The sequence below is a fragment of the Macaca fascicularis genome, chromosome 6 (assembly GCF_037993035.2).
Source record: "Macaca fascicularis isolate 582-1 chromosome 6, T2T-MFA8v1.1".
In the NCBI taxonomy this organism is placed as follows: domain Eukaryota; kingdom Metazoa; phylum Chordata; class Mammalia; order Primates; family Cercopithecidae; genus Macaca; species Macaca fascicularis.
Window position 1 is genome coordinate 87,636,558 of NC_088380.1, and position 25,857 is coordinate 87,662,414.

The 25,857-nt window shown below is 38.1% G+C and overlaps 1 protein-coding gene and 1 pseudogene across 5 annotated transcripts in view; one reads left to right on the forward strand and one right to left on the reverse strand.

Moving 5' to 3' along the window:
* Nucleotides 1-20,497, reverse strand: part of HAPLN1 (hyaluronan and proteoglycan link protein 1) — an 80,029-nt gene extending 59,532 nt beyond the window's left edge. For all 5 annotated transcript variants that reach the window (XM_015451663.4, XM_065546477.2, XM_065546475.2 and 2 more), the window contains exon 1: nucleotides 20,258-20,497. The gene's annotated coding sequence lies outside the window, so the exon portion shown is untranslated. The remainder of the gene's footprint in view (nucleotides 1-20,257) is intronic.
* On the forward strand, nucleotides 2,714-2,809 carry LOC123574219 (U6 spliceosomal RNA; annotated as a pseudogene).
* Nucleotides 20,498-25,857: the final 5,360 nt, after the last annotated feature.

Here is a 25,857-nt window from a genome sequence, read left to right on the forward strand (position 1 = left end):
TGGGCGACTAATGTACTACCATTCATAAAGACTATTAGACTAAGCTAGGTTTCAATTTTTGCTGTGATATATCAGTTTAAGGATGCAGATAGTGAATGATGGCACAAAGCTCCTCTCATTCTGCTCTCTGAAAATTAATTTGAAATAGTAACCATATGAAATGAAATTAGGACACAGTAAAATAGTGCAGGTGATTAATGCCTTCTATTTTCAAAATAAAGTTTTTGAACTCTGCATTAACATTTATTTTGCATTTCTCTCGTGCACTAGCTATTAGTTTAATAAAAGGAGACCTTTCCAGTGACAAGGACATTATCTTATTAATTTCTCTAATTCTGTTACACTATCAGTCAAGAGGTTTACTTTCAAGAGATACTAATATAAGCAAAAGTTTTCCTTTTAGTCTTATAGTTTCAAGGCTCAAAGCCTGTATATGGGTAGTAAAGCTAATACTAGACTAATTGCAATGTGACTTGAGAGCTAGAATAGAACCATCTGCAAAATTTGGAATGATGTGACCAAAATAACAAAATTTTACAGGAAAATCATAATCCTTTGCATTTAGAAATAAATGGCCCAAATATGGAAAAGCTATTAAACTTATTTCGTGTAGCTTCACAAGGCAAAATTAGACCAAGTGGGTGGAAGTTAAAAAATCAAATTTTGCACAATGTCAGGAAGAATTTCCTAATAAGTCATCTAAAAGTGAAATGAATTGCCCTGTGAAATACACAGTGCTTTCTGCCACCGCAGGTGTTTAGGCAGATCAACAAACATCTGTCTATCGTATTACACAAGGGACTTGAGAGTAGGTGGTTTGGAACACATTTGGTCCTTTGATCTCTATAATTTAAAATCTGACCTTTCAGCTCAGAATTTTGAAGGATGTAAAGATGGATAAAACAAACCATTAACAAAGACACTGTAAACTAATAACTAAAAGAAAACTAATAACTAAAAGACATTTCAACAATTGATTATATTCAACACATAAAAAACTATATGAGGCTGGGCACAGTGGCTCAAGTCTGTAATCCCAGGAATTTGGGAGGCTGAGGCGGGAGGATCACTTGAGGTCAGGAGATCAAGACTAGCCTGGCCAACATGGTGAAACCCTGTCTCTACTAAAAATACAAAAATTAGCCAGATGTTGTGGTCCCAGCTGCTTGGGAGGCTGAGGCAGGAGAATTGCTTGAACCCAGAAGACGGAGGTTATAAAGCCAAGATCGCTCCATTGCACTACACCATGGGCGACAGAGAGAGACTTCAACTCAAAACAAACAAACAAACAAAAACAAAAAAAAACAACTATATGAAGTAAGGGAGGTACACATAAAATGTTAAGAGAGAACTGAGAAAGAGGTGATTAATTGCAGCTAGTGGTACAATACAAGGTTTCCTGAAGGAAGTGTTACATTAATGATGAGAGCATGAGCCATGTTTCAGGTGGGAGGGATGAAATGATAAGGGATTCCTGCTTGAGAGAAGTGTATGGGCTCAGAATTAGAGCAGTATAACTGCATAAATGTTTGGGAAGAGAAGTCAGATATCCTGAGAGATTTTAATGATTTGAATCTTTGTGATAAATTTGGCATTTACTTTGGTTGCCAAGGCCTGCCTTTCACGGCTTAAAAAATAGAGATAACATTGTCAAATATCCTACATAAATTATAAACTTTTCAGTCATCATTTTTCATTTTATAATTTAAAATAACACTAGATAGTGATAAAGATGGATATGAACATCTCAAACTGCTTCCAGAATTTTGTCTTGTTAGCAATAAGATTGTACAGCATCTGCAAAAGATTGCAGGAACTGAGTCCCCACTAAAATTTATCTCAGCGCAGCCTCTTCAGGGAGAGAGGCACACCGATAATCCCTCTAGGCTTGAAGAGTTTGGTCTTTCATAGAAAGCAGGCCACGAAGGTAAGGGTTACCCAGCCCACTGATTTTTGGCATTTCTTAAAGTGGTAAGAAAAGGAAATTTTCCAACTAGCTAATTTTCTTTTTTTCTTTTTTTTTTTTTTTTTTTTTTTGAGACGGAGTCTTGCCCTGTCGCCCAGGCTGGAGTGCAGTGGCGGGATCTCGGCTCACTGCAAGCTCCGCCTCCCGGGTTCACGCCATTCTCCTGCCTCAGCCTCCCCAGTAGCTGGGACCACAGGCGCCTGCCACCGCGCCCGGCTAATTTTTTGTATTTTTAGTAGAGATGGGGTTTCACCCTGTTAGCCAGGATGGTCTCGATCTCCTGACCTTGTGATCCCCCCGCCTCGGCCTCCCAAAGTGCTGGGATTACAGGCATGAGCCACCGCGCCCGGGCTTTGGTGTTTATTCTACTGGGGCATTGTAGTGCTTCTTGAATCTGTGACTTGTTGGACAGCCACAGACGTTATTTCTAAAATATTTTTTCTGCCCCATTTGCGTTTACTCCTTCTGAGATGCCTGTTTCTGTATCTCACATGTCTGTTACTACCACTAGCCCCTGCTCCTGGAAGTTTCATTTTTCTCTCCGATTTTAGCCTGGTTATTTTTGTCAGACCTATTTTCCAGTTTACTAATCATCTCCTCAATGTTTCTAAACTTTCCTAAACTCATGTATTGAGTTTTTAATTTTAGTCATTACATTGTTTTTAATTCTAGAATTTCCAATTTGAATGATTTTTTTTGTAGTTTCCAGTTCTTTTTAAAAATTCTCTATTTTAATATCTAATTTCTGTGCTTGCTTAAGTAGCACACACACTAAAATTGGAATGATTAGCATGGCCCCTGCACAAGGATGACATACAAATTAGTAAAGTGATCTGTATTTTTTCGTAAGTATTATCAGCATAATAGACCAAGCTGAGGGAAGATTCTCAGAACTTGAACACTGGCTCTCTGAAATAAGACAGTCAGACTTATGAGGACTTACAAAGAAAAAAGAGTGAAGAAGAATGAACAAAACCTCCAAGAAGTACGAGATTACGTAAAAGAACTAAATCTACAAATCATTGACATTCCTGAAAGGGACGGGGAGAAAGCCAACAACTTGGAAAGCAGATTTCAGGATATCATCCTAGAATCTGGTGGGGGGTCTCTGTATTTCCTGAAGTTGACTGTTGGCCTTTCTGGCAAGTTTTGGGAAAGGCTCAGAGAGGCCACAGTTAACTTCAGGAAATACAGAGAACCCCTGCAAGTTTCTACACAAGAAGAACATCCTAAAGACACATAATCATCAGATTTTCCAAGATGGAAATGAAAAAAAAGAGTGTTAAAGGCAACTAGAAAGAAACGGCAGGTCACCTAGAAAAGGGAAGCCCATCATACTAACAGCAGACCTCTCAGCAGAAACCTTACAAGCCAGAAGAGATTGGGGTGCCTATATTCAACAGTCTCAAAAAAAAAAAAAAAACACACACACACACACACACACCCCCACTTCAAGCAAGAATTTTATGTCCAGCTGAACTAAACTTCCTAAGTGAAGAAGAAATAAGATCCTTTTCAGATATGCAAATGTTTAGGGAGTTCGTTGCCACCAGATCTGTCTTACAAGAGATCTTGAAAGGAGCACTAAATATGGCAAGGGAAGACTGCTACTAGCTAATACAACAGCACACTTAAATATACAGGCAAGTGACGCTATAAAGCAACCACACAAACAAGTCAGGGTAACAACCAGCTAACAACATGACAGGATCAAATCCACATAAATCAATACAAACCTTGAATGTAAATGGGATAAATTTCTCACTTAAAAGGCACAGAGTGGCAAACTAGATTAAAAAGCAAGACCCAATAGTATACTGCCTTCAAGAGAGATATCTCACATGTAAGGACACTCATAGGCTCAAAATAAAGGGATGGAAGAAAATCTACCAAGCAAATGGAAAACAGAAAAAAGCAGGAGTTGCAATCCTAATTTCAGACAAACAGACTTTAAACTAACAAAGATCAGAAACTAACAAAGAAGGGCATTACATAATATAAGGTGTTCAATTCACCAAGAAGAGCTGACTATCCTAAATATATATGCACCCAACATAGGAGCGCCCAGATTAATAAAGCAAATTCTTAGAGACCTGCAAAGAGACATAAGACTCCAACACAGTAATTAAATGGGACAGTTCAACATTCCTCTGACAGTATTAAGACAGATTGTCAAGGCAGAAAATTAACAAAGATACTTAGGATCTGAACTCAACATTGGACCGAATGGATCTGATAGACCTCTACAGAACTGTCCATCCGAAACAACAGAATATACATTTTTTTCTCATCGACGAATGGCACATTCTAAAACTCAGCCAATAATTAGATATAAAACAATGCTCAGCAAATGCAAAAGAACCAAAATCATACCAAACACACTCTCAGACCATACTGCAATAAATAAAGAAATCAAAACTAAGAAAATTGCTTGGCCAGACGCAGTGGCTCACGTCTGTCATCCTGGCACTTTGGGAGGCGGAGGCAGGTGGATTACATGAGGTCAGGAGTTCGAGACCAGCCTGGCCAACATGACAAAACTCTGTCTCTACTAAAAATACAAAAATTAGCTGGGCATGGTGGCACGCACCTGTAATCCAGCTACTTGGGAGGCTGAGGCAGGAGAATCACTTGAACCTGGGAGGCGGAGATTGCAGTGAGCCGAGATTGCGCCATTACACTCCAGCCTGGGTGACAAGAGTGAAACTCCGCAAAAAAAAAAAAAAAAAAAAGAAATAAAGAAAGAAAGAAAGCAAATTGCTCAAAACCATGCAGTTATATGGAAATTAAACAACATGCTTCTGAATGACTTTTGGGTAAATAATGCATAAAAGGCAAAAATCATGAAGTTATTTGAAACTGATGAGAACAAAGACATAACATACCAGAATTTCTGGGACACAGCTAAGGCAGTGTTAAGAGGGAAAGTCATAGTACTAATTGCTCACATCAAAAAGTTAGAAAGATTTCAAATTAATGACTAACATCATAACTGAAAGAATTAGGGAAGCAAGAATGAATCAACCCCAAAGCTAGCAGAAGACAAAAAACAATCAAAATCAGAGCTAAACTGAAGGAAACTGAAACACAGAAAAACACTCAAAAGATCAACAAATCTAGGAGTTGATTTTTTGAAAAAATTAATACGATAGACTGCTAGCTAGGCTAATAAAGAAGAAAAGAGAGAATATCCAAATAAACATAATTAGAAATGCCAAAGAGGATGTTACCACTGGCTCCATAGAAATATTAATAAAAACAACCATCAGAAACTACTATGAACACCTCTATGCACACAACCTAGAAAACCTAGAAAAGATGGATACATTTCTGGAAACATGCACCCTCCTAGGACTAAACCTGGAAGAAACGGATTCCCTGAAAAGACCAAAAACAGGCTCTGAAATTGAATCAGTAATAAACAGCCTACCAACCCAAAAAAAAAAAAAAAAAAAAAACAAAAAAAAACCCAGAGCCAGATGCATTCACAGCGAAATTCCACCAGATGTACAAGAAAGAGCTTGTACCATTCCAAAAAATCGATAAGGAGGGACTCCTCCCCAATTCATTCTATGAGGCCAGCATCATCCTGATACCAAAACCTGACAGACACAGCAATGTCAAAAAACTTCAGGCCAATGTCCTTGGTGAACATTGATGCAAAAATCCCTAACAAAATACTTGAAAACGGAATCTAGCAGCACATGAAAAGCTAATCCATCATGTTCAAGAGTAGGCTTTATCCCCACGATTCAAGGTTGGTTCAACATATACAAATCAATAAATGTGATTCATCACATAAACAGAACTAAAGACAAAACCCACATGATTATCTCAATAGATGCAGAAAAGCCTTTCAATAAATTTCCACATCGCCTCATGTTAAAAACTCTCAATAAACTAGGTATTGAGGGAACATACCTCAAAATATTAAGAACCATCTATGACAAACCTACAGCCCACATTATACTGAATGGGCAAAAGCTGGAAGCATTCCCTTTAAAAACCAGCACGAAACAAGGATGCCCTCTCTCACCACTTTTATTTAGCATAGTGTTGGAAGTCCTAGCCACAGCAATCAAGCAAGAGAAAGAAATAAGGGGAATTCAAATAGGAAGAGAGGAAGTCAAATTATTTATGTTTGCAGATGACATTCTATATCTAGAAAACCCTATAGTCCTGGCTCAAAAACTCCTTCAGCTGATAACTTCAGCAAAGTTTCAGGATACAAAATAAACATACAAAAATCACTAGCATTCCTATACACCACCAGGAGCCAAGCCAAGAGCCAAATCAGAAACACAATCCCATTCAAAATTGTCACAAAAAGAATAAAGTACCTAGGAATATGACTAACCAGGGAGGTTAAAGATTTCTACAGTGAGGATTACAAGACACTGCTCAAAGAAATCAGAGAATACACAAACAAATAGAAAAATATCCCCCCCATGCTTATGGATAGGAAGAATCAATATCATTAAAATGACCTAGTGCCCAAAGCAATGTACAGATTCAATGCTATTCCTATCAAACTACCAGTGACGTTCTTCACAGAACTAGAAAAAACTATTTTAAAATTCATATGGAACCAAAAAAGAGTCCAAATAGCTAAGGCAGTCTTAAGGAAAAACAAGAAAGCTGGAAGCATCACATCACCCACCTTCAAACTACACTACAGGGCTACAGTAACCAAAACAGCAAAGTATTGGTACAAAAACAGGCACATAACCCAGTGGAACAGGATAGAAAGTCCCCAAACAAGACCACCCACCTAAGACCATCTGATCTTTGACAAAGCTGACAAAAACAAGCAATGGGTAAAAGACTCCCTATACAAGTGGTGCTGGGATAATTGGCTAGTGATATGCAGAAGATTGAAGCTGGATCTCTTCCTTAAGCCATATACAAAAATCAACTCAAGATTAATTAAAGACTTAAATGTAAAACTAAAAACTGTAAAAACCTTGAAAGATAATCAAGGCAATACCATCCTGGAAACAGGAACGGGCAAAGATATCATGACAAAGACACCAAAAGCAATCACAACAAAAGCAAAATTTGACAAATGGGATCCATTTAAACTTAAGAGCTTCTGCACAGAAAAATAAACTGTCAACAGAGCAAACAACCTACAGAATGGGAGGAAATGTTTGCAAACTGTACATCTGTAAGAACTTAAGCAAATTTACAAGAGAAAAACAAACAATCCCATTTAAAAGTGGGCAAAGGACATGAACAGACTTTTCCAAAGAAGGCATACATGGGGCCAACAAACATATGTTAAAAAGCTCAATATCACTGGTTGTTACAGAAATGCAAATCAAAACTACAATGAGATACCATCTCACACAATCAGAATGGCTATCATTAAGAAGTCAGAAAGTAACACATGCTGGTGTGGTTGTGGAGGAAAGGGAACACTTATACACTGTTGGCGGGAGTGTAAGTTAGTTCAAACATTGTGGAAAGCAGTATGATGACTCCTCAGAGAGCTAAACCAGAATTATCATTCCACCCAGCAATCCCAGTACTGGGTATATACTCAGAGGAATATAAATCATTCTACCATAAAGATACATGCACACGTATGTTCACTGCAGCTCTATTGACAATAGCAAAGACATGAAATCAACCTAAATGCCCATTAATGACAGATTAAATAAAGAAAATGGGATACATATACACCATGGAATATTATGCAGCCATAAAAAAGAAAAAGATCATGTCTTCTGTTGGAATATGGATGGAGCTGGAGGCCATTATCCTTAGCAAATTAACACAGGAAAAGAAAACCAAATACTGTATGTTCTAACTTATAAGTAGGAGCTAAATGATGAGAACTCATGAACTATAAGAAGGGAACATTAGACAATGGGGTCTAGTTGAGGGTGGAGGTTGGGAAGAGGGAAAAGAGAAGAAAAAGTAACAATTAGGTACTAGGCTTAATATCTGGATGATGAAATAATCTGTATAACTAACCCCCACGACACGAGTACCTATATCACAAAGTTTTACATGTATCCCTGAACCTAAAATATAAGTTAAAAAAAAGTATTCTAAATTAGAATAAGTATTCAACTAGTATCTACTAGTTACATAGTAGATATTCTTCCTTCTGTTACATTAAAAATATTTATACTTTGAAACAGCAGGAGGAGTATGAAAACATTTCTATTAAATATATAAAATTATCAGTTATTTCTTTTTCTTTCTTTCTTTCTTTCTTTCTTTCTTTCTTTCTTTCTTTCTTTCTTTCTTTCTCTTTCTTTGTCTTTTCTTTCCTTCCTTCCTTCCTTCCTTCCTTCCTTCCTTCCTTCCTTCCTTCCTTCCTTCCTTCCTTCCTTCCTTCCTTCTTTCTTTCCTTCTTTCTTTTTTTTTTGACACAGTCTCTGTCACCCAAGCTGGAGTGCAATGGCATGATCTCAGCTCACTGCAACCTTTGCCTCCCACATTCAAGCTATTCTCCTGCCTCAGTCTCCTGAGTAGCTGGGACTACAGGCATGTGCCACCGTGCCCTATAATTTTTATTTTGTAGTTTTAGCAGAGACGGGTTCCATCATGTTGTTCAGGCTGGTCTTGAACCCCAGATCTCCCAAAGTGCTGGGATTACAGGCATGAGCCACCGTGCTCAGTCCAGTTTATCTTCCTAGCCATGTATTTCTCTAAACTCACAGAGATATCTGGAATTCAACTAACTAAATATGTAAGTAGTGTGCTTGTATTTTTCTGTATTGCCTAACTTATTTTCATATTGGGCAAATGTTCTTTTTACACAGTAAATAAAAGTCAAAATGCTTTCCTAAAAATAATCTAATTTCTTAAACATATTAATCACATAAAGCCTATGTCTGAAAAGTCCAATATTTACATCTCCTATTGGTCTATTTCTATTTTCTGTTTTGCTATCTTGGCTTTTTTTGGTCATTGAATGCTGTTAGCTAGTATATTGGGTAATTTTATTTAATTAATTTAATTATTTTACAAAATTTCCATTTTTATTTTAGATTCAGGGAGTGCATGTGCAGGTTTGTTGCAAGGGTATGCTGCATGATGCTGAGGTTTGGGCTTCTACTGATCCCATCGCCCAGACAGTGAACATACTGTATTGGGTAATTTTAGATGAGGCTGCTTTCCAGCTAAGAGCTCAAGCCAGGTCACTAAGAACCTTGTAAATCACTTAAAGTAATTTGGACCTAATTGTCACAGCAATGAAAAGACATTGAAGCACTTTAAGTGGGGAAATATTTTCATATTTACATTTTAGAACAGTGACTCTAGCTAAAGTGTGAGGGAATAAATTAGAAAGTAACAAGATGGGAGACATAGAGACTGATGGGTGAGATTTGCAGCAATTCAGTAAGAAAGGATAATAATGAAGGGCAAGAGTTATGCTAATGGAGAGAGATACTTATGAGACAGAATCCATAGGATGACTCCCATGTCCCTGTTTTTGAAAACTGAGTGCCGAGAAAATGGTGCTATTTACTAAACTAGATAAAATTGGGGTGGTTCAAATTCAGGAGAAAGAAAAAGAGTTCCTTATGGACTTGTGGAATTTGACACATTTGTGAGATGTGCTAGTGGAGGTGGTTTAGACACTCAGGAGAAAAGTCTGGATAGATCAAAAGATGTGGATGTTGCCAGCACATAGCTGAGTGCAGTGTGATGCATCGGCATAGATGGAAGTGCACAGGGAGAATATGTGGGGTGGGGACAAGCATCTTGGGCAGAAGCCATTGGAATACAATCAGCCAAGAGGCCGGTAGACTTCTCTTTAGAAGCCTGAAATGGAGACTGAGATAGAGTAACCAAAGAAGCCTGAAATCTAGGAAAGAATGACGTCACAAAGCCCAGGGTAGAGATTGTTGTGAAGGGAACATGGTCACCAGTATTAAAATGCCACTAAGAAAGCACTGAAAAAAAAAATCATTGTTGACCCCACTGAGGAGCATTTCAGTGGAGTAGCTGTGGGAGAAAGCACATGACAGTAAGCTGAGGAGAGGATGGGGGTGAGGAGACAGACAGTGAACGCAGGTAGTTCAGGAAAAACAAGTGGCTCTCATGAAAAGGAGAAAGATTGATAGAAGGTATGTGACATTAGAAAAGGTTTATGTTTTTAAGATAAAGAAGATTTGACTATAATGAAATGCCAATAAGAAAAACAGGCTGAGCGTGGTGCCTCACGTCTGTAATCCCAGCATTTTGGGAAGCAGAGGCGGGTGGATGACCCGAGGTCAGGATTTCGAGACCAGCCTGACCAACATGGCAAAACCCCGTCTCTACTAAAAATAGAGAAATTAGCTGGGTGTGGTGGCAGGCGCCTGTAGTCCCAGCTACTCTGCAGGGGGAGACAGGAAAACTGCTTGAGCCCAGGAGGCAGAGGTTTCAATGAGCCGAGATCACACCATAGCACTCCAGTCTGGGTGACAGAGTGAGATTCCATCTCAAAGAAGAAAAAAAGAAAAATTACCAGAGTGGGAGAAGTTGACAATACAAGAGAGAATAGATCTAATAAATAGAGATTTCTCCAAGAAAAATGGAGGAAATGAGATCCAGAGCTCGGGGGCAACATCCACATTGGGCTCTTTGAGGTTAAGGAGATTTGAAAAAAAATTATTCTAACAGAAAGGAAAAAAGAGATAATATTTTGGGGGTACAGATCAGAAGCTAATTTTAGGTAAGACAATGGCAGGGTGGCTTCTATTTTCACTGTGAATTAGAGAGGCTTGGACATCTGCTATAGGGAGCTCAAGAAACAATGGACATTTAAGAAATATGGTAGAACTGCCATATAGCATGAAAGATCCGGCTGACATCAAATACCATAAAGTTCTAAAGTTGTCCCATTCTGCAGGGTGATATTTACTTTTCTTAGCAGTTCCCAGAAAATTGGAGCAAGTGTGGAGGAAGGGGGCAGTTAGATTCATCATGAAAAAAAGATTTTGTTTGTTGGATCCCTTTTCAAACAACAGAACAAGGACATGGAAAATGCTGGCAAGTATGATGGACAACAAAGAAAGACGTGAAGATGAAAGGGAATGAATAGATAGGAGGAATGAAGAAAATCTGAGGTAAAGATTCCAGTTCACTGCCCTGGACCCGTAGTTGAGAATAACAAATTTTCTACTTTGGGTGATTGCTATTATAAATATTTTTAAATTATACATAAGTGACCAGTTTGCTTGGAACAGTCTTTGTTTATGCCTTTTGTTATCATGGTTAGTAAGCCATCCCCTTTGACTCTTGAAAGTGTTCTGGTTTGACTAATACATTTTATTTTCTTTATATATAAAGAGAGATGACACGAACTAGGCTTGGTCAAAGGAAAATAATGAGTTCAGTTCTAGAAATGTTAAGTTCATGAGGCTATGGGAAATTCAGATTGAAACGTCAAGGAAACTGAACATACATACAGACACAACTAAATTTATCCATAAAACATAAATTCAGACAGTACTGAATAAATTATAATTTAGTGATTGACTCAAGAATGATATACTAATTTGCAGAGAGACTCAGAAAATATTTGCATTACATTCTTGAAATTATTTTCTGTGTATTAAATTATACAGCAATTTGGATAAAGTGAAAATATTAATCATGTGAGGATGAGGAATCATGTTAACATTGGCCAAATGGTCAAGCTGGACTTTTACATTGGGTAATACCTCAAAGTGTCACAAGGTGGCAGCACAACCACAACATAACATGTAATTAACAAGGGTCAAGATCCTTTCAGGTATTCTGCAGTTAGAATTTATACCTGTTGTACATTATACATATATTTTTCTGAGTGTGTGGTCCTTAATTTAAAAATGATTATTTTGTTTTATCGTTATTGCTGCCTTGAAACTGGAGCATATAGAAAGTTTAATTTTCTAATATGTACATTATTTTAAAATACTTTAGCTAGAATAAAAAACATGATCATGAATATACATTGATGGCATTCTCAGGATAATTATTAGCGCATAGGGTATATAATGTCATAGTTATAAATGCTCTGTAAGTTTGCATCTTGATTAATATATTTCAGTTCAACAATTTTATTTAGATCTTTTAAATATGTCTATCTCACTAGTAAAATAAAATCTGTAACTTTTTTCACTGACCTGTAGAAGGAGTGTTCAGAAATTTAATGAAAAAATTGTTGTTTGTCATATTCTGGTTATAGTAACTTCAATTAGGGGATAGGGTTGCCAGGTTTAGTTAAAAAAAATACAGAATATCCAGTTAAAATTGAGCTTTAGAAAAACCAGAATTTTTTTGGTATAAGTATGTCCCGTGAAATATTGGGGACATACTTAAACTAAAGTTATTCAATTATTGAATTATTTTTTGTATTTTATCTAGCATTCCTATTAAGGGGAGGGAGGAGAATTTGGGGAAAAAAAAAAAAAGGAAGTTGTCAAGAAGTCCAGAGAAATCCAGGATTATGTACTACAAATTCGACCTATGATTTAGAAGTCTTCAGAATCAAGGAACTAGAAAAAGAATTATAAATAGACTTGAATTAGTCTGCATTCTGTGGTAAACTCATTTATATGGTAAACTAAACAACATGGGCTATGGTTAATCAAGTACTCTGGTGAATTACCATCTACACCACACATTGATTACTGATTTTTAAACAACAAAATGCAACAACATATATTTAAAGTTAGTTCGGTATTGGACAAAATGCAATGAACAACTGTAATCTAGACATTTTGGGGTCTTACCCAGGGTTATCATTATGAAAATCTGTCATTAGAGCATCAAGGCACGGAAATACCATTTTAATTTCCTTTAATTCAACAAACATGTCTGGCACCTTCTATATGCAGCGGACTGACTAGGACTGTGAGATATAAGGATTAATGAACATTGCTGTTATCCAACTCAGGGGACATTTATAGTTAATAAAATAAAAAGTTAAATTCATGCATAAATAATGTCAAAACTCATTCTTACTAATTTTTCCCTGGGTTTCAGTTCTTGGTTAACTGCTTCTCCCTTAGTATATCCCTGGGATGATCAATCCCCTGTTCTCTTCCAGATGATTTGCAACTACCATTTTAATGTCAGAGTCTTCCAAATCTCCATTTCCGCCATGACTTCTCCCCTGTACTTAAGAAATGTACATTCAACTCCTATGAGTTTTTGGCTGTCCTGTTGTCACTTCTTCCTGAATTAGACTAATCATTTCTCCCAGAAACTTCTATTCTTCTCTATTCCTAATCTTAGTCAATTGCATCCCTCCTCATGTAATCATCCATCCTTAAAACTGTCACACTATCTCAGACTTCTCGTCCACATCCAGTCAATGCACCCTCATTCAATCATGCCTACACTGTTTCAATGATCTCTAAACGGGTTTCTCACCTCTAGTCTTGCTTTCCTTAAATTTAGAGATGTACTGAAATTAACAATTAATTTTATTTACATGATTAATTTTATACTGTAGTGATTATCATTTACATCTTAAAAGAGTTTATAAATTTAACAACATTGATGGGTAAGAAAAGACATAAGGAAACAAAAACAGAGCTGGGGAATGGCTTGGGTTTGGAGGTATTCAGGCATCTGAAATACAGGCACTTGGGATAGAAAGTCAGGACACCCCTGAAGCCCCATATTCAGCACTGTGCTGGACACCAACAGCGGCAACAGGATGTCAGGCATTTGTATCTCCAAGCCAGGTGAATAATGCAGGCTAATGACCCCTCTCCTCTAGGCTGCTGGAAAGACAGGGAAGGAAATCACCTGTGTAAATCAGGGTCATCAGTCCTAGAAATTTAATAAGCTGTAAGCACATCCTTAGGTTGTAAGATCAGAACAATATCTTACAACAGCACCAAACGATGGTAGCATAATCTAATGGGGTATAATTAAAAAAAAAAACTTACATGAATTAATGAAATACTTAATAAAATACGGCTGTGAGTATGCTGTATGCTAATTAAACATAAAGTTATGTTTATGAGAAGATATTTAAACAAATGACTCTGATTCATGTCACTTTTATAAAGCCAAAGCAGATTTTCACTATTTTCTTTTTTTCGTAGTTAGTTTTCCAGAAGCTAAGATCAGCATCAATGCTGAAATGTCTCTAAAAACAATTTTACTGTACTTAGGTACCTGAGCAAATATTTTTAAAAGATGTTGGCTTTGACCCGTATTTTCAACATGATGACTGATTCCTTTGCTTCTCCTATGCATATTCCTTTTTCATCTCCACGACTTTGAGGAATTCTTGGACCACGAATGTGGATTCTCACTGCTCCCTCCCATGAAACCTGGATATTTGGGGTGGCATAAGGGCTCAAAATTGTAGAACTTAAGAAGTTATGGATGCACTACCTGTCCAGGGGCCACAGCTGAAGCACTGTCATGAAGGGCTGAGGGGATCTAGAGCAGAGGTTAAGGCAGAGTGAACAGGAATGTTAACACAAGATGGATGCTGGAAGCCCCTTGGGGCAAAGGGAAGAGGGGAGGTGGAAGAACAGGTTGATCAGGCTCAGCTAAAAGGAGCCAGTAGTTAACATGGTCCTTCAAATTTCTGGAAACAGGCCTTGAGGGAATCCGTCTGTTCTCACACAAGGAGTGGGGATAACTGAAAGGCTGAAGACCTTGGGGGATTGAATCAGGCTTAATTACACCCTTTGGTGTAAGGATGGAAAGGCTCCCAGATGTTTAAATTCTTTTTACAGAAAACAAAACATTTACTTTAAAGAAATAAAGGACTTAAAATGTAAATGCATGAGTGAAACTCATTCACACTTAAGTGTAATGCATGAGTGAACTTCATTCACAATTAAGTGTAATCAAGAAATCAATAAACCAGAGAACTATCAGATCCTCTGGGATGCAGGGGTAAAGAGCAGGAGTCTCTTTATGAGATAGAGGGGTTAGAACGCCTGGGTAAACGCAAAGAAAGGGAGCCAGGAAATTAGGAAGGCAAATTTCACCTACTTGGCAAATTTTACTAGTGATTCATGATGTGTATCCATCTGTCTCCTCCACTGGTTTGTGAAGTCCTTGAGCCAATTACTATGCAACACCTAGCATGGTGACTGCCTGGTGCAAATGGTAAGCACTACATCGTTCTTGCTTAATCTGAATTTTAGTTTCAAACTGGTGGACAACAATTCTGTGCAAATGCATTTTTGCGTTTCCTGTCCATCCAAGCAGACATATTATTGGAACCCTAGGCCTCCTGGGGTTCTGGAGTGTCAGAGCTGCCTTTCCAGGCCCATCTGTGTCCACACAACCAAGAAACAAAGCTCTTATCCACTCAGCTCAGCGTTTGCACACAAGGGAAAATAAGTTTTTAAAATGCATGCTCAAAATTTTCTTAATACCAAAACTATGAGGCGAGAACTTTTTGGTTATTTTTGTTACTCAAAGTACACTTCGGGACCTTGTAACATTTCAGGTTTATGACATCAGTTTTGACTTTCTGATTATTTTAGAATGGACTTTCACAGTGTAAAGTGAGGGGGAGCAGATGGCACTAGCACAGTGCCTGGTAAACAGCCAGTGCTCAATACATTTTTGTTGAATAAACAAACGAACAAATGAATGATCAAATGAGATGATCCCCCAAATTCAAAATAACAGAGTAAAAATGAAAAAAAATTCACAGAGTATGAATGAAGACAAAACCACGGATTATCCATAAGACTTGGTGAAAGGCTTAGGGAAATCCAGACTTACCATAAACATAATTTGAATATTATTTAATTTAATTGAATATTATAGTAATTGGAATTTAGTAAGCAATAGAGTAAATTGTGTTCTTTTTGGATGTTAGATTGGGCAGAAGGGAAAATTTCTGTTGTCTTGAACAGATGGAGAACCAGTCCTTTAACTTTAGTAAGTTTTCCAAGATATTTTCACTCTGAATTTTTCTTTTTGTTTTGTAAATAGTCTCCTGGCCTTATAGCAATACCCTGATCTCAAGTGTCACCCCTGTTAAGCTGTAAAACAATCAATGGATTCTCAAAATAGTCAGCAACATTTGATACTTAAATTCTGGCTATCTCTGGGACGCATAGCTAAAAACTCTTAATACCAGTTATCCCCTTCCATGCCTCTATCAGTGGGAGGAGTTATTATGTGGAGCAAGGGCAATATAACTGTAAGCATCAGACCATTTCAGAGAGCTTGGCTGGTTTTCTCTTGTAAAGTTTGTTCTTGTCTAGTATCCTCAAGTCATCCAAAATCATTAAAACTTCTTGTAACATGGTAGAAGACTTTAGAAGAAGGCCGGGCATGGTGGCTCAGGCTTGTAATCCCAGTACTTTGGGAGGCTGAGGCGGGTGGATCACCTGAGGTCAGGAGTTCGAGACCAACCTGGCCAACATGGCGAAACCCTGTCCCTACTAAAAATACAAAAATTAGCCAGGCATGGTGACACCTGCTTGTAGTCTCAGATACTCGAGAGGCTGAGGCAGGAGAATCGCTTGAACCTGGGGAGTGGTGGTTGCAGTGAGCCAAGATCTCGCCATTGTACTCCCGCCTGGGTAACAGAGTGAGACTTCATCTCAAGGAAAAGAAAAAAAAAAAAAGAAAAAAAAATAGAAAAGTCCATGATTAAACTTCTACTTTAAGGACCTCTTTTAGGCAGTCTCTCGCTAACTCTCTCACTAGAATGAGTATGCAATTCATTCTAAATCACAAGGATGATCCAATGAAATTATTAACAGAAAGTGGTTTATTTTTTTTCCTAATAGATAACGATCTATTGGAAATAAAGCTTAAAATAATCTGCTTTATTTTATATGATTGATGTGCTAATTCCAAACAGTACCTCCAATCAACACAGGTTATAATTTTGTGATATTAGTGAAAAACAACTTAATGGGCAGGTCTCCTTCTTTCACTGTGTGGGTTTCCCTGCCATACAAAAACCAAACGCTTCTAAAGAGGAAACTTCCATTCCACAACAGCAGCCCTAAATCTATTTGTGGATTACACCTGAAAAACTCCCCAAGTAACAAATTCATCATTTTTCTCTACTGAGGCATTTTACCTTCCTATATGAATTTCACAACTTGTCTTGATTCATGCTGATTGTCCTGAGAACTGTTGCAATTGTCACATATCTTGCAAAGAGCTAATTGGAGTAATAATTCATATATCTTTTAAAGAAAAGATTTTTAAAGCTGTCAGTGCAATACTCAAGTGGATGAATCTTCTATGGTATCCTAATACTTCCTTCAAGTGGTGGTTTCCCAAATAATTGTTTTTGTCTAGGATTTTTTTTCTATTAGATCAACTTAATGGAAGCCAGGTTCCTGCTTCAAAACTCCATGGGAACAACAAGTATAGATGAAGTTGTTTTACATGCTCAGTATTAGTGTTTGAGAGCAGTATTTTATAAAATAGACCTCATTACTCAAAAACAACTTGTACTACTATCCTTTTCAATTTAATGAAATAATCAAAGAATATGAAACACAATGTACAGCTGCGTGGTAACCTTTTAAGCTAGTGGTTGTTTACCCAACTAAATTCAGTAACACTAAACCTTACAGAAGGAACAGTGATTTAAGATGGTCAAACGCTTTCCACCATTCCTTGAACAATTCCATGACCTGTCTGTCTAAAACAAATCCTATATTAGAAGTGAGTTGCAGTTATGAAGCTATATCCTTGTGGAGGCAGAAAGTTAATGGTAAAGTATCCAATAAAGAGTAAAGTGATCTTAAATACAACCACTAGGGATTTCATAAACTGTTGAGTTGTACCTTAATTTTTAACTTATATAAACATCACTTGCTTTATTTTCTACCCTGAGCACCTATTCCAACGTCTGGCACGTAGTTAATTAATGTTCAACAAACGTCAACCAAAGGAGTCAAGAGTATTTTAAGAAGCCGGTGAGAAAGCCTTATTTGACTTATCCACTAGGTGGCACACAGGGACCATGCTTCACACAGTTAACCACCACAGACCCTCCCGTTCATAGTGTAAATAAAGAGATGCATTATTAATTTATACCACCTCGTCCTCTCTACTCCTAATAATTGTTTAACCAGCTGTTTCCTCTAATCCTCCTTAAACACTATTGATTAAAATCCTAAGTATATTCAGGTTTCCATCCTTTCCTACTTCTCCCAACAGCATTTTGTTACCTTTAAATGACAGGCTGAGTACACTTAAACTACATAGCCTAAGTACTATGGTTACTAATCATGGCTGCAGGATGTCAGAAAATTAATCTGAAGCATTGTCAAAGTTATTTTCAAATTTGCCTTGTATTTTGTCAGAATTTTAACTGGTGAGATACCATTATCTTAAAAATGCACTCTGAAAAATAAAATGTGCATGGGGCAAAAAGAAGTGAAAAAGAAAACTAGTTTATTTTCTAGAGAAGGGAGTCATTTTCTGAATATAACTCTTGTTCATCTTTACAAAGATGAAGTGCATTACTACCTTAAGATTCAAAAGACTTCTTCAACTGTTCAGAAAATACCAATATTCCACACCCAAGATGCTAAAAGGTAGGATTGTTTAGTAGATCGTTTACACATAAAGTATCTTTCTGCCTAATCTGAATGTATTTATCCTGGATGTGTTACTTGCTCCCAAAGGAAGGAAAAGGAAGTGAAACCACTAGGGATATAATGAATTGATTCTTCTCTGTGAAAGTCTCTTCAGTACTTCTAAATTACAGTGTCAGTCATTCCTCTGAGAGACAGGGCCTTGCTGAAAATAAATGGCTCATTTTATAAATAAGAACATAGTGTTTCCCCACCTTCTTGTTTCTCATAGAAAACCCAGGCCCATCAGGCATTGCTGTTGAGAATACTGGCCTCTGGGTACATTCTTCCTGTAGACCAGTGGTCTGTAGAGGTTGTTGGTTATCTCTTGTTCATTTAATTAGCCTTAAGCAACATTACTTCTTATCTAGTTCTGTTTTTAAGCTGTTTCCAATTTAGTGGAAGAGGTCATCAACAAAAATATAAATTCATTTCTTAGCTGAAACAATTAAATTTTTAAAAATGAGTAGTATAAAAGTGGCTAAAGACTAAAGCTAATCACTGAAGAGTCCTTTGGTATACATTATATTTTACTGAATGGAAGGAAAACTTTCATTTTTGTAAGTAAATGGAATTTGGTAACTGATGTAAGAATTATGAATCATATCACATTAAAAATTCTCCAACGATAACTACTATGATATGCTTTTGATAGAACAATATTCTCATTCCATTAAAATACTGAAATGACTGAAATGTGTATAAAATCTCTGCAAATTTAGTACACAGAAATAATCACATAGAAATAGTTACCAGAAACTGTATTTGTAATGAATAAATATTACATTCATTTAGAAATTAATCCAGAGCCTTAATTTCTTAAGAACTATTAGCTTCCAAGAAGCCAGCCAGTATGTTTGATTCTATGACATCACACTGGAACATGCACAGGAACACTTTCCACCCTAAAAATTCCCAAATGTACTGGCCACTCTGTGTATTTTTCCAGTGATAAATGAAAATAAAGCAACTTATTCTCAAATTAATAAGCCATCTTATTTTGAACACAATAGTCACATTCAATGGAAGAAAACTACTTAATCGAAGCCCAAACAAGTTTAGGTTTGTTTTGGTGGTGAACAGTCTCAACATATAAATAATTTCTTTAAGCAACTTTTAAAAGTAATCTTAACTATGACTATACATTCTCTTCAGTGCATTAAAATTATCCATCAACATCATCGTATATATGAAATGCATCATTATTCTATGATGTTAATTTCATAATTAGCTGGAGAAGCCTGGGCCAAAAACGGCAACATTTCTAAGATTATTAATCTAACAGGTATTACCTATGCCTTAAAGTAACTTTCTTTTTCACATAACCCTATATATTCTCTAACACAAAATTCATAAGCCTGGCTGGACATTCCCATTCCTCACCTTTCCCTTCAGCCTATACTATCCTTTTTTTCATCTCAGGTGCTATAAAAATGGTTGTTAAAATACAGATAGAAAAGTCACCACTTGGACACCATGACACTACCAGATTTGCAGTAACACCAGCAGAAGCCAGCATACTAGAGTTAATTCTGTCGCCAATTCTAAACCGAGCCTGTTTATTGTAGTGAAATATTTTATCCGACAATATTAAACTTTTTAAAAAGTTGAGGTGTCATATTAAATTAAAATGAAAGCTAAATTCAAAAGAAAACAATAAAATTTGTATAATGTATATATACATTACATGTGTATTGCCCTTTGAAATCTTAAAGGCACAAAGGTATAACCAAAAGAGGGGGAAAATTTTTGCAAGTTTTACCTTGTCCTGAAATCCAGGAGTTCGGATGCTCTCAAGTTCTGCTTAAGTTGGAAGCTGGAGATCAAGTGAAGCTAGCGCTCTTTCTCCTCACCTTAAGTTTGTCTCTGGGCGAGTGTGAGTGTGTGTGTGTGAGAGAGAGTGTGTGTGTGCAGAATGTCTCTTTGTGGCGCTGGATGGCAGAGGTCCTGATCCTGGGAAGAAGGAGGCACTTTCTCACCAAGAGCACAAGAAAAGCAAAGCGTCACCAGGAAAGTTCTCCTCCCAGATCCCCTAATTACAGCCTAACGTGCACTTCATGCAAACTTCAGGGAGGAAGGGAGGGGCAGCTCTGTGCCCAGACCTTGTAAAGCAGCAGCCTCTTAGATGACTTTCCCCTCTGCTCAGATCTCAAGTATCTCGCTCTGGGGTTCAGGAAAGCCGGCCGCTACAACCACACAAGCCCCCACCACACCACACCTCCCAAACCCTCACCCTCACCACTCCTAGGTCTGTCCAGAGGGGATGGGACATGGGGTCTGTGGAATGATCTGCGGGACAGCGATGTGAGCACACTCCTCAGGACAGTCAGTTTGCGCTTTGTTTTATTAGCCTCTGCTTAAAAGAAAAATCCAAGGGTCGGAGAGGTCCTCTCTTTCCCGCCTTCCCCTCCCCAAAGGAAATCAAGGATAACAGACAATGATGATAACGGCACATAAAACTTCCTAAACTGGTGATGGCCTTCCACCCAAATCAGCAGAAGTATATTTTCTGGTTTACTGGACTCAGTATTGGTGTTGAGTTTAAATTTCTCTTAACAAACAACTGCTATTGTATCCTTGGATGACAGAGCTCAAAGAACCTGGATTTATTTATAGAATGAGGAATGCGAGGGAGAGACGGGATGGGTGGGGTTGGGCTGTGGATCCATACCCAGGATTAGAACCAGATGGGCACAGGGCACCCGCGCCCGCGCGCGCGCGCGCACACACACACACACACACACACACACACACACACACACACACACACACAATCCTGAAATAACCACTGGGGAAGATGCTGGGACACGCGGGAAAACGCCTCCTGAACAAATAGACATTTATTTATAACTCCTGGGAGAGTATATAGGTCCATTGATTCCCGCCTTGAGTAACCAAGGGTTTTGGAGAGGAAATGGCTTCATATTTCAATAACAGAGCCACCTTTGATGGAGTCTAGGAAGGGGAAAAAAAGAAACACACCGCAGGAAGCAAACGGCTGTTGGAGCAGCCGGGAGGAGGGAGTGGGGCTGGCCCTGGGACTGAGGACAAGCAAACAAGCCAGAGGGGCCCGCGGCCAGGGTGGAGGCGAGACGCAGGCCGTCCCCGAGTAGCAGCGAGCCCGGCCAGGTGGCGCGGGGCGCTGGGGGCGTGCGGGGGATTCGTGTCCGTGCTCCCAGCTCCAGTCGCCGGTTCGGGCAGCGCGGCGCAAGCGGAACTGCGGGCTTCTCAGGGCCGCAGCCGCCGCTCGGGCTGGGGCGCCGGTGGGGTAGAGGGTCCCGTGGGCCGTAGGGAATGGGGGAGTCGTGAGTGCATGAAGTAGTGGGGCAGGAGGATGGGCGGGTCCGGGGCGTCCTAGAGATGCAGGTGGGAGTGGGGACCCGCGAGGCAGCCAAGATGCTGGGGAGGCCGCCGGGACAGGGGCTCTGGTTGGCAGTGCAGGTGGCCCGTGGGCAGATGAGCCAGCACGCAGGGCGCGGGGCAGGGCAGCATCCAGGATGCTGGATCCGAATCGCGCGGGTGGCGGCGAGCGGCGCTATTGTCTTAAAGATAAAGCCTAGACCTCGGGAACTGCCTCCTCCTGGACTCTGGAGAGAGGCAGGAGAGATTGCAGGGGAAAAAAGGGTTCTTCCGGCGTCTTCTGAGAGATTTCACCAGTTCTTGCCTCCGGGCTCCTCCTTACCATTCTGTCTTTGGTAAATCGACACGTGCCTCTTGGAAAGGTTTCATTTCAAAGACAAACCGAACACTCACACACCCTCCCTAAATGAAGACAGTTATATTCAAAATGAATTCTTCATCAGGCAGTTCAACAGTTTCTTGGAATTCCAAAACCGGGGTGAGGGCGCTTCTCTTATTTTTCTGTTTCCCCTCCCGCACAGGGAACAGGCTAAGGGTTTGAAGTTTTATGTCCCTAATCTAGGGGCTATTGAGGCAGCTGTTATGTAGGGCTCTACATTAACTGCCAGTAAAAATAAGATACATCTCGGGTTTTCCACTATGCAAAGGGTTTCTATGCTATTAATATTTCTTGTAAACGTTCAGGGTGGTGTGTATTTTAAAACGAATTAGACTTAAAAACAAATATCCAATTTTTATATTAAAGCACCATAAAGGTGGCGAGGCTGGTGGTGTGTGGCTATGATATCATATAAAGACAGTTTAAATACCGATCTTGTTCCCTCAGCTTAACAACCTAATTTCTGGCGATTGCCTGGAGCGTAAATCAAATCAGCTGGTTCATGACTGGCACTTGTTCCCCTATTTTGTGGTCTGCTCTATACACTTATTCCGGCACAGCATTAAGAGAATTTAATGTATTCTGTTCTGAAATTGTTTATTAACCACGCAAGACAAACTCTTTTGCAACTTAGTCACACCATTGTGAGATACCCTAGCTGTGTTTTCAATTTCAGGTATGGCCCCAACCACTGAGATAGACTTCCAGAGATAATGACGGCTACTTACCTCTGAGTCATCCTGTCCCTACTGGTCCTCCCCTATTTCCAACCTACCTTTCCCCATTGCCTCCTTACTAGTCCTTGTTAAAGATCCCCAGTCTTTTTAATCCCAAGTATTTAACCTGTCAATAGTGTGTGTATGAAGTGTTATTCAGGCTTAATTTAATTGACGTTATATACATTTTTCCATTCGTTTTGGGGTTCACATGGTTTTCTAGTTATTTAAAATTTACATTGGAATTAGCTTTAAGAGTCTTTAGAAAAGATTTTTATGTTCAGTTAATTAATGTTCAGCCAAATTGTGCTTTATGGAGGCATACATTACTTTGATTAGCCCTTATAATTTTTCATCAGGGCACAGGCATTATAATAAGCCATGGTAAAAAATCAAATCAAGTAAATACAGGAATAAATACAACTCTATTTTCATGACTAAATACTTTTACAAAGACTTAAATTGTAAAAATAATTTTTGAAGACCAAAATGTCTTCTTAAAGAAAACCATATCAAAAAAGTATTCTGTATTTGAAGATTTCCTGTATTTATTAACATTAGTAATCCATGTAGAAATCCATATCTTTCATTTGATAAATCAAGTTTAGCCTAAAGCTGCCTCCTTACATATTTTAAGTTTGGCCTAAAGGTTTCTCTGTACATTGTGAACTATAACCTAAATGGAATTGTAAACAGACTGAAGCCTACTCCTGTGCCAACACTGAGTTTCAGCCAATCACATGTGGTCGACTGTTCAAACCCTGTTCAAATAAGGCAAAGGCAGAGCTATAACCAGTCCGGGGGTTTCTGTACCTCATTTTCCTTTTTCTGCCCATAAACCTTCTACCACATGGCTGTGCTGGAGTCTCTGAGCCTACTCTGCCTCTGGAGACTGCCAGAATGGTTCTTTGCTTAATCAAACTCTTTTACATCTAATTTTACTAAAGATTTTTTTTTTCCTAACACACAGCATATTGAGGTTTGTTTTGTTATGTTTTGTTTTGTTTTATTTTAATTTGGAGAAGGCAAAGAAGCCATTTTCTTTTTAAGTTTCAAGAGAAACCAAAGTTTTTTTGATTTTTCAGTAATATATTTTGATCTATTTTTCATTCTTATAAAATACTCTTATGCTAACCAATATTTCAAAATACGCTGACATGTATATTATATATAATTATATATATCAAAATATTCTATATATAATATATACAGCCTATTTTAAAATGGTGTTTTTTAACATAATACAAGAGTATTTTATAAGAATGAAAAGCAGGTCAAAATGGTGTTATAAAATGTAACTTTGCATTCTTTTGCTAATTGTAAGACAATTTGAGTAATTAGGTTGAACCAGATAAAATGGAATATTCAACCTTTTTCGACCTACCAAAAAGCAATTTCAGCTGGTTTTACCTTATACAAATTTGAATATGTACATAGCATAAGTGTAGCAGGAACATTTTCAACACTTAAAAAATATTGATCTGCAATATCATGAATATTTAATATGTAATAAATTCCCGAGCAGAATAGTATCTCTGCTAGCATATTACACTCGTAACAAAATATACATTTATATTCAAAAGGAGATTATCTGAATTCATCTCCTCTTCAAACTCCAAAAGAGGCTGCCCTTATCCACTAAATTCCAGAGAATTGCTTCCCTCTGAGCTCTTGTTTCCTGGAATTTTTGCCTTAGGCTAGTATTATACCTGGTTGAACATCTGCTAGGATAAAGGTGCAGCTTTGTGCACTTTGGAGGTACAGGGGGGAGGAAAGCCATTTGACCTTTCCTGTCTGAGGGCTCAGAACTTCATTAAAGCACCTCCTGGGATTGTAGGCATCACCATGAGAAAGACATCATTTGTAATTAAGTCCTTCCCACTGGCTATATTCCTGTTGAACTCGATGATTAAAATACAAATTCAATATTCTAAATGGTCACAAAGCATTTGATAAAAGGTTATTTTGCTTTTAATGCAATGAGGGGGAGGGATGACTTTCCAAGAGCCCACTTTTTGTGCTCACTCTCAGAAAGTGTCCAGCAGACAGACTCTTCAAAAGGGCACACTAAATAATTAGGCAATAAATTGTTCAAATGTTAAGAGCAGAGCTCTTCCAGAAGCTACTGAGGCCAAATGAGTATCATACCAAGTGATAAATATCCTTGGCTCCTAAGAAATAAACGCCTGCTTGTCCCTATGTTTGTCTGTTGAATTGGTTTTGGGTTCACAGCATCATCCATTATCTTTCTTGTAATTTATCGTTCTGTCAGTGTGTTTCTTTTGTCCAGAACAGCTGAACTCTTCCTTCATTTCTTCAATAAATTGGTGAATATTTCATTATTGTCCTGATTTTACTAATTTTGCAATAGGACCGACCCAGATTCAGTCCCATCTCCTTTGTCAACTTTTTGTTTCTGTTTGTACCTTAAATGAATTTTAAAACATAACTTTGTAATACTTTATTTCTTTTAAAATATCTGACACAAGTATGACAAAATATTAACATTTTTCAAATCCGATGATTGAAAACATTGGTCTCATTTTTTTTTTTCTATTTCTTGTTTGAGATACAACTAAAAAAATATAAATAAAAAAGATATAAGAAAAAAGAAGAAAAAAATAAGTAAGGCTCACCAGAATGTCAGCTCCATAGATCAGACATCTTTGGTTGGTTTGGTTTTACTGGCCTATAGCAAGCACAGAGAACAGTACCTGGCACTCAGTAGGTACTCCCAGAGATATGATTTGAAGATTTATGGCACTCATGTCACTATTTAGAAGTTGAGATGCAAGGTCACATAAGTAGGGAGTGAAAAAGCTGGCATCAAACCTAAAGTCTGCAATACTTCCCCTGTCCTGTGTTGCCTAGAAAGGCTAGATCCTTCCATGTTTTTTTTTGTTTTCT